This window comes from Arachis hypogaea, chromosome 9 (assembly GCF_003086295.3).
Source record: "Arachis hypogaea cultivar Tifrunner chromosome 9, arahy.Tifrunner.gnm2.J5K5, whole genome shotgun sequence".
Classification (NCBI taxonomy): domain Eukaryota; kingdom Viridiplantae; phylum Streptophyta; class Magnoliopsida; order Fabales; family Fabaceae; genus Arachis; species Arachis hypogaea.
Genome location: NC_092044.1, coordinates 46,104,307 through 46,110,677, shown reverse-complemented (window position 1 = coordinate 46,110,677; position 6,371 = coordinate 46,104,307). Strand labels below are relative to the sequence as shown.

The window sequence follows — 6,371 nt, the reverse complement described above, 5'->3', positions numbered from 1 at the left end:
TAATTAAAGTTGCTCGACCAATCAACCCTGTGGGATTGGACCTCACACTATTGTGAGTTTTTACTTGACGACAATTCGGTATACTTGCCGAAAGGAAACTTGTTGAGAGACAAGTTTTTGTGCATCAAGTTTATGGCGCCATTGCCGGGGTTTGATTTTGTATCGACAATGATTAAACTAGAGGATAACTAGATTGAGCAATTTCCTTCTATTTCATTTATTTTGTTTATGTCATTTACTTTCAGTTTCAACCATTTTCATTTATTATTTCTCTTTTTGTTTTAATCTCTTAGTTAATTCACAACTCTGTCAACTAATCCACTAACTGTTTGATAAATTGCTTCACTCACACTAATAGTAACCTTAACAAGAGCGATTTCTTCACTTTTCTCTTACTTGTGACTTGCTGATTGTATGACAGGTAGAAGAAGAGGAGCCTCAACCTCCTTTGAATCTGAACCTGAGAGGACCCTCTTTAGATTAAGGAGGGAATCAAGAAGGAAGAGTGTTGTTGGTGCTGAGGAAGAAGAAGAGAACTTTGAGACAGCCATGGAGGAAAACATGGAAAACCACCATGAGGAAGAGATGCATAACCATGCCAGAGAGGGCCCAGCATACCAATCTGGGCAGGAGAGAAGAGTTCTATGCTCTTATATTACTCCAAATCTAGAAAACTATGGAAGCAGTATCCAAAACTAACAATACATGCCAATAACTTTGAACTAAAGCCCTAGCTGATCACCCTTGTCCAGAACAACTGTTCATTCGGAGGAAGTGCCCAAGAAGATCCCAATCAATACTTGACCACCTTCCTAAGAATATGCGATACTGTGAAGTCTAATGGTGTTCATCCTAACACCTATAGATTGCTTTTGTTCCCCTTCTCTCTTAGGGATAAAGCATTTAAATGGCTGGAATCCTTCCCGAATGAGAGTTTAACAGCCTGGGAAGATGTGGTAAACAAGTTCTTGGTGAGATTCTATCCTCCTCAAAGGATCAACAGGTTGAGAGATGATGTACAAACCTTTAGGCAACAAGATGGTGAAACTCTCTATGAGGCATGGGAGAGGTTTAAAGACTTAACAAGAAGGTGCCCGCCAGACATATTTAATGAATGGGTGCAACTACACATCTTCTATGAAGGGTTGTCTTACGAATCAAAGAAGGTAGTAGACCACTATTCCGGGGGATCTCTAAATAAGAAGAAGACCATTGAAGAAGCCATAGATATCATTGAGACTGTAGCTAAGAATGACTACTTCTATGCTTCTGAAAGGAGCAACACTCGAGGAGTAATGGAGTTAAACCATATGGATGCACTGCTAGCTCAAAACATGATGATTACCAAGCAGTTGGCTGACCTTACCAAGCAGATGGAAAGGAACCAAGTTGCAGCAGTCACCACCTCATCATCAGCTCAAAAAGGAGTAACTACAGAGGTAGGAGGTGACTGGAAACAGGCCAACTATGTTGGAAACTCACCCAGGAAATCCCATGATCCATACTCCAAAACCTAACAACCCTGGTTGGATGAACCATCCAAACTTTGGGTGGAGACACCAACAAGATCAAGGCCAAGATCAGAGATGCCACAACCCCAACAATAATGCAGCCTACCAATATTCCACACAGAGATCGTATGAATACTAAAATGGCCATTCTCAACACTCTAACCCCAACTCACCACCACCATCTGAAGATAAGCTCTCTAGAATTGAGGTTTTGCTTGAAGATATATGAAAGGAAGTTCAAGACAATAGAGTGTTCAAGGATGAAGTACGGGCTAATATGAAGAATCGGGGGGACACCATCAAGAGGCTCGAATCTCAAGTAGGATATCTCTCTCAACAGATCCCTAAGCCCACAGATAGCATCTCAAGTGACACTGAGAAAAATCCAAGAGGAGAAGCAAAGAAGGTGAGATGGGAAGAATGTAAGATGGTCACTATTCCGAGGGTTACCTGAAACTGTTGGTCGATCTCGGATGAGACCTTCTGTGCTGGTCGGTGCTGTTGTGTCCGACTTGGTGATGGTGCTGATCCTTCGTCCCCGGATGGTGGGGGTACCTGCAAGGGACTCTGATGCTTAAGTTAGCAAGGGTCTTAAGCAGGTATTGAGTAGAATCAGAGTATGAGTTATACCTGGGTGCTCCAGTGTATTTATAGTGATGAGGCATGACCTTTTTAGATAAGATAAGTTAGTTATCTTATCTTATCTTACCTTCTAGGTGAGGTCATCTTATCTATCATGGGAACCGCCCTTCCCTCTGTAGGCTTGGGCTGCTTTAGGATTTGGGGCATGTTCCTCTATTTGGGCCCTTTTTTGGGCTTTTCTGGTGACTTGGCCGAGCTCTTTGGAAAGAGGTCGGGTTGTCCTGACCTGAAGAGGTCGGTTGCTTTGTCTGTAGAACATCCCGGGTCGGACAGCTTGATCCAGGGTATGAATAGTGCCCCTGCTCGAGCTCGGTCTTTATCTGGAGGTCGAGTCTTGGTCTTCGAGCCTGCTCGGGTAAAGCCAAACTTGAGCATTTTGTCGCTTTATCTTTGTAGAGCTCCTTTTTGAATGTGGAACATTTCTGCTTCTTTAAGCATGTGCTTTTGCATTTAGCACTCTAGCTTTGGAAACATGCGAGGGTTTAACACCCTCATTAATGGGCTTTTAATGCTCCGCTTTCTCTGGGTCTCTTTATTTTTAAACTTCACATTTAAAAAATGGTTTCTCTTCTTCGTAACCTTCTTTCTCTCTTTTCTGTTTTCTTTGTGATTTTCTCATTTCCTTCTGCGACGTTTGCTTGGCGATCATTTGGTGTTGTTCTTGGAGTGCGATTTTGGTTTCCTTCTTTCTTCACCTTCTTCAGCGCTTCCTCTTTTCCTCAGGTTGGTTCTTTTCCCTGCTTCTTTACTTGCTTTGGAATGTGATTCTTCAATAAAGTTTTGATTTTGCCTGCATCTATGTTGGAAAGCTTGAATCTTTTCATATTTCCATGCTTGACTGCCGTTGTGATGTACGTGTTCTGGTCCTCTCTTCGCCCTTCTGTTTAGTGTCTCTAGGGTTTTGCATGTTGCCGCTGCTTGAAAAAGGTTGCTCCTTTAGTGGTTTTAGGTTCTGTTGGTAGTTTCGATGAAGACGATGTTTTCTTGATGATTTCTGCTTCGGTTGTTGTTTCTGGTTTGAAAGGGAAGGATTGTTGCTGGGGTGTGAATCTTGTAAATCTTCTTGGGTTCTTGTATTGTGGCTGCCCCCCAAATGGTGCCCCAGGATTTTTAGTGTAAGTCCTGGGGACTCCTTTTATTGCTTGTAATGCACTGGGTTGTGTAGTCGATTTGTTTTGCTGCTGTCCGAGATGTGCTTTAGTAATCCGATATTCTTTTCTTTATTATAGGACTAGTTGGTCTTATGGCTTCTCGCAAGAATATTATTGAGACGTCTTCCCAAGTCCCTAAGGGCATGGTTGATTGGGTGGATTCCATGGTTCTTCTATGTCTTTCAGTGGTGGATTCCAACTTCTGTAGAGAGCTGCGAAAATACCACAGGGTTTGTGGTAGTGGTGCCCAGGAAGGGAATTACGAGCTGGTAGCGCCTGATTCCAATGAGAGAGTTTGTTTTCCTACTTTAGTTGAGGGCGAGCATCCCTATTTTTATGCTTATGAATACTTCTTTAGTTTGTTGGACATTACTTTTCCTTTTTTCGCTTTTGAGACCGACTTGTTGTAGTCTTGTAACATTGCTCCATCCCAGCTTCATCCCAATTCATGGGGTTTTATAAAAAATTTTCAGCTGCTGTATCAAGAGTTAGGCATCAAGCCTTCTCTAACTCTTTTCCTCTATTTGTTTGTTTCGGCCAAGCCTGGGGCCTCTTCAAAAAAGAAAGCTTCTTGGGTTTCCTTTGGATCTGCTCAAGGGCACAAAGTCTTTGCCATGTATGATGAGTCCTTTAAGGACTTTAAAAACTATTTCTTTAAAGTTCGAGCTATTGAGGGGGTTCGCTGACGTTAGGATTTTTACTAGTAAAGAATTTTATAAAAATAGTCACGTTGTAGATATAGATTCTAAACCAACAGAAATCCCTTCGTGCAAACATTTTGGTTGTCACAAGTAACAAACCCCTTTTGATAACCGAGTATTTAAACCTCGGGTCGTCTTCTCAAGGAATTGCAGGGAGGTATGTTCTTATTATTGGCTATGAAAAAGGTAAAATTGGGGGTTTTGGAAATAAGGAAGAAGTATGACAAGTAATTCAAATGACAATTAAAATAAATAAATACTGTAAAGCAAATCCTTTACCAAGGTATGAGAAAATGGAAGTCCAGACTTAGTTATTATTATCAATAATAATGAAAGTTGAATCTTAATTCCACTTAGTTAACCTTTGCTAAAGCAAAGGAAAGTCAAGGGACTAATTAGTTTGACCTTCGAATCCTATTTATTTCCTAAGAAAAGGTTGGGATTATTGAAGTTTAATTCAATTAGCAAAGATAATAGTTATCAATTATGTTGAGCTAAGATAACTCCTGAGTTACTGATTTCTTAACCAAGACCAAAAGGAAAGGGATTAAATCTACTGGAATGAAAATAAATTGAATAAAACCAAAGCATCCATAACATATAAATCTGAAATACCTCAAATCATATTAAATAAAAATGTCAATTCTAATATGGACAATATCATCAGCCAATTGGGCAACATCAATCAAACACAAATAAAAATATCATGGTAAATAAAAGTAGAAGAGAAACATAAATTATTGAACCTGATGAAGATGAAATAATCCTGAAGTGATTAAAAGAAATCCTATATCCTTTAAGAGGAATCCTAATCCTAATCCTAAGAGAGAGGAGAGAACCTCTCTCTCTAAAAACTACATCTAAAACTAAAATTATGAATTCTCAGAGCATGATTATGAATGGATGCATTCCCCCACTTAATAGCCTCTAATCTGTGTGTTCTGGGCTAAAAACTAGGTCAAAAATAGCCCAGAAATCACTCCCAGCGCTTTCTGGTCCATACAGGTCGTGGAAGAGTGACGCAGAGGCGTCATCCACGCGTTAGCGTGGGTTGTGTTCCTGCCAGGTCACGTGGCCGCGTGATCCACGCGTTCGCATCACCTGGCGTCAGGGCAGCTATGGCAAATTATATATCGGTGCGAAGCCCCAGATGTTAGCTTTCCAACGCAACTGAAACCATCTCATTTGGACCTTTGTAGCTCAAGTTATGGTCGTTTGAGTGCGAAGAGGTCAGGCTGGACAAGTTAGCAATTTCTTCAACTTCTTGTATTCCTTCCACTTTTGCATGCTTCCTTTCCATCTTTTGAGCCATTCATGCCCTGTAATCCCTGAAATCACTTAACACACATATCACGGCATCTAATGGTAATAAAAGAGGATTAATATTAACAAATATAAGACCAAAGAAGCATGTTTTCAATCATAGCACAAAATCAGGAAGGAAAATGTAAAACATGCAAATTGTATGAATAAGTGAGTAAAGAGTTGATAAAAACCACTTAATTAAGCAAAAGATAAACCATAAAATAGTGGTTTATCATTCGCCCCTTTTTTCTTGATGAAAATGATGAACCTGCTTTTCCTCTTGAGTGGCAAAAGAATGTCATGGTGTCTCGATATACTTGGGAGATGATGGACGGGGTTGAACAGGCCTTTGTGAGTGTATTGGAGGATATTTGGTAGGAGCCTCCGCATCTGGATACTAAGAAATTTCTGGGGGACCCATCTTTGGTCTGAAAAGTGTTGGGTATTGACTGACGTGTTATTTTATTCTATTTTACCCCTGTGATCTATGACTTTTGTTTGTTGATTCTGTCTTTTCTATTTTTCAGAAATGTCTAAAAACAATGACTCCATGAAGGCTTTCAAAAAATCCAGGAAGGCAGCCGCTGCACAAAACATCTCGGTCAAGGCGGCTGGGGAGGGGTCTTCTCAAACCATCATGAAACCGCCCGTGCCGAGTTCCCCCCAGGCCGAGGAGGGTGATCCCTACTCCTCGGGTTCACCTGGCAAATCCTCCACAAACTTCTACATCTGCTTCTGGTGCTCCTTCCTTGAAAAAGCAAAAAATATCTGAGCCCTTTAACCTGGATGCCCTGGATTTTAATGCTGTCCAGTTTTTCGACCAGCAAATTGCCCCTTACGATGCGCTTTCCATGGATGATATGTCCCTTCTTCAGCACCTAGATTTCATCACCAGAAATAGTGTGAAGATGGCACATATGGGTGTGGCTATTTTCCGAACTGCTCAGGGTATCCCGATTCATGCTACGAAATCCTTCATGGAAGAGGCTAAATCGGAGTTTGATCGGATCAAGGGTCTGAAGGAAGAGTTGGAGGTGAAGTTGGCGAAGGTAGAAAAGGAA

At 41.1% G+C, this 6,371-nt stretch overlaps 1 non-coding gene across 1 annotated transcript; it reads right to left on the bottom strand.

Moving 5' to 3' along the window:
• Positions 1-1,001: 1,001 nt before the first annotated feature.
• On the bottom strand, positions 1,002-1,105 carry LOC112713450 (small nucleolar RNA R71). Its single transcript, XR_003158422.1, has one exon. It is a non-coding gene; the product is annotated as a small nucleolar RNA R71 (small nucleolar RNA).
• Positions 1,106-6,371: the final 5,266 nt, after the last annotated feature.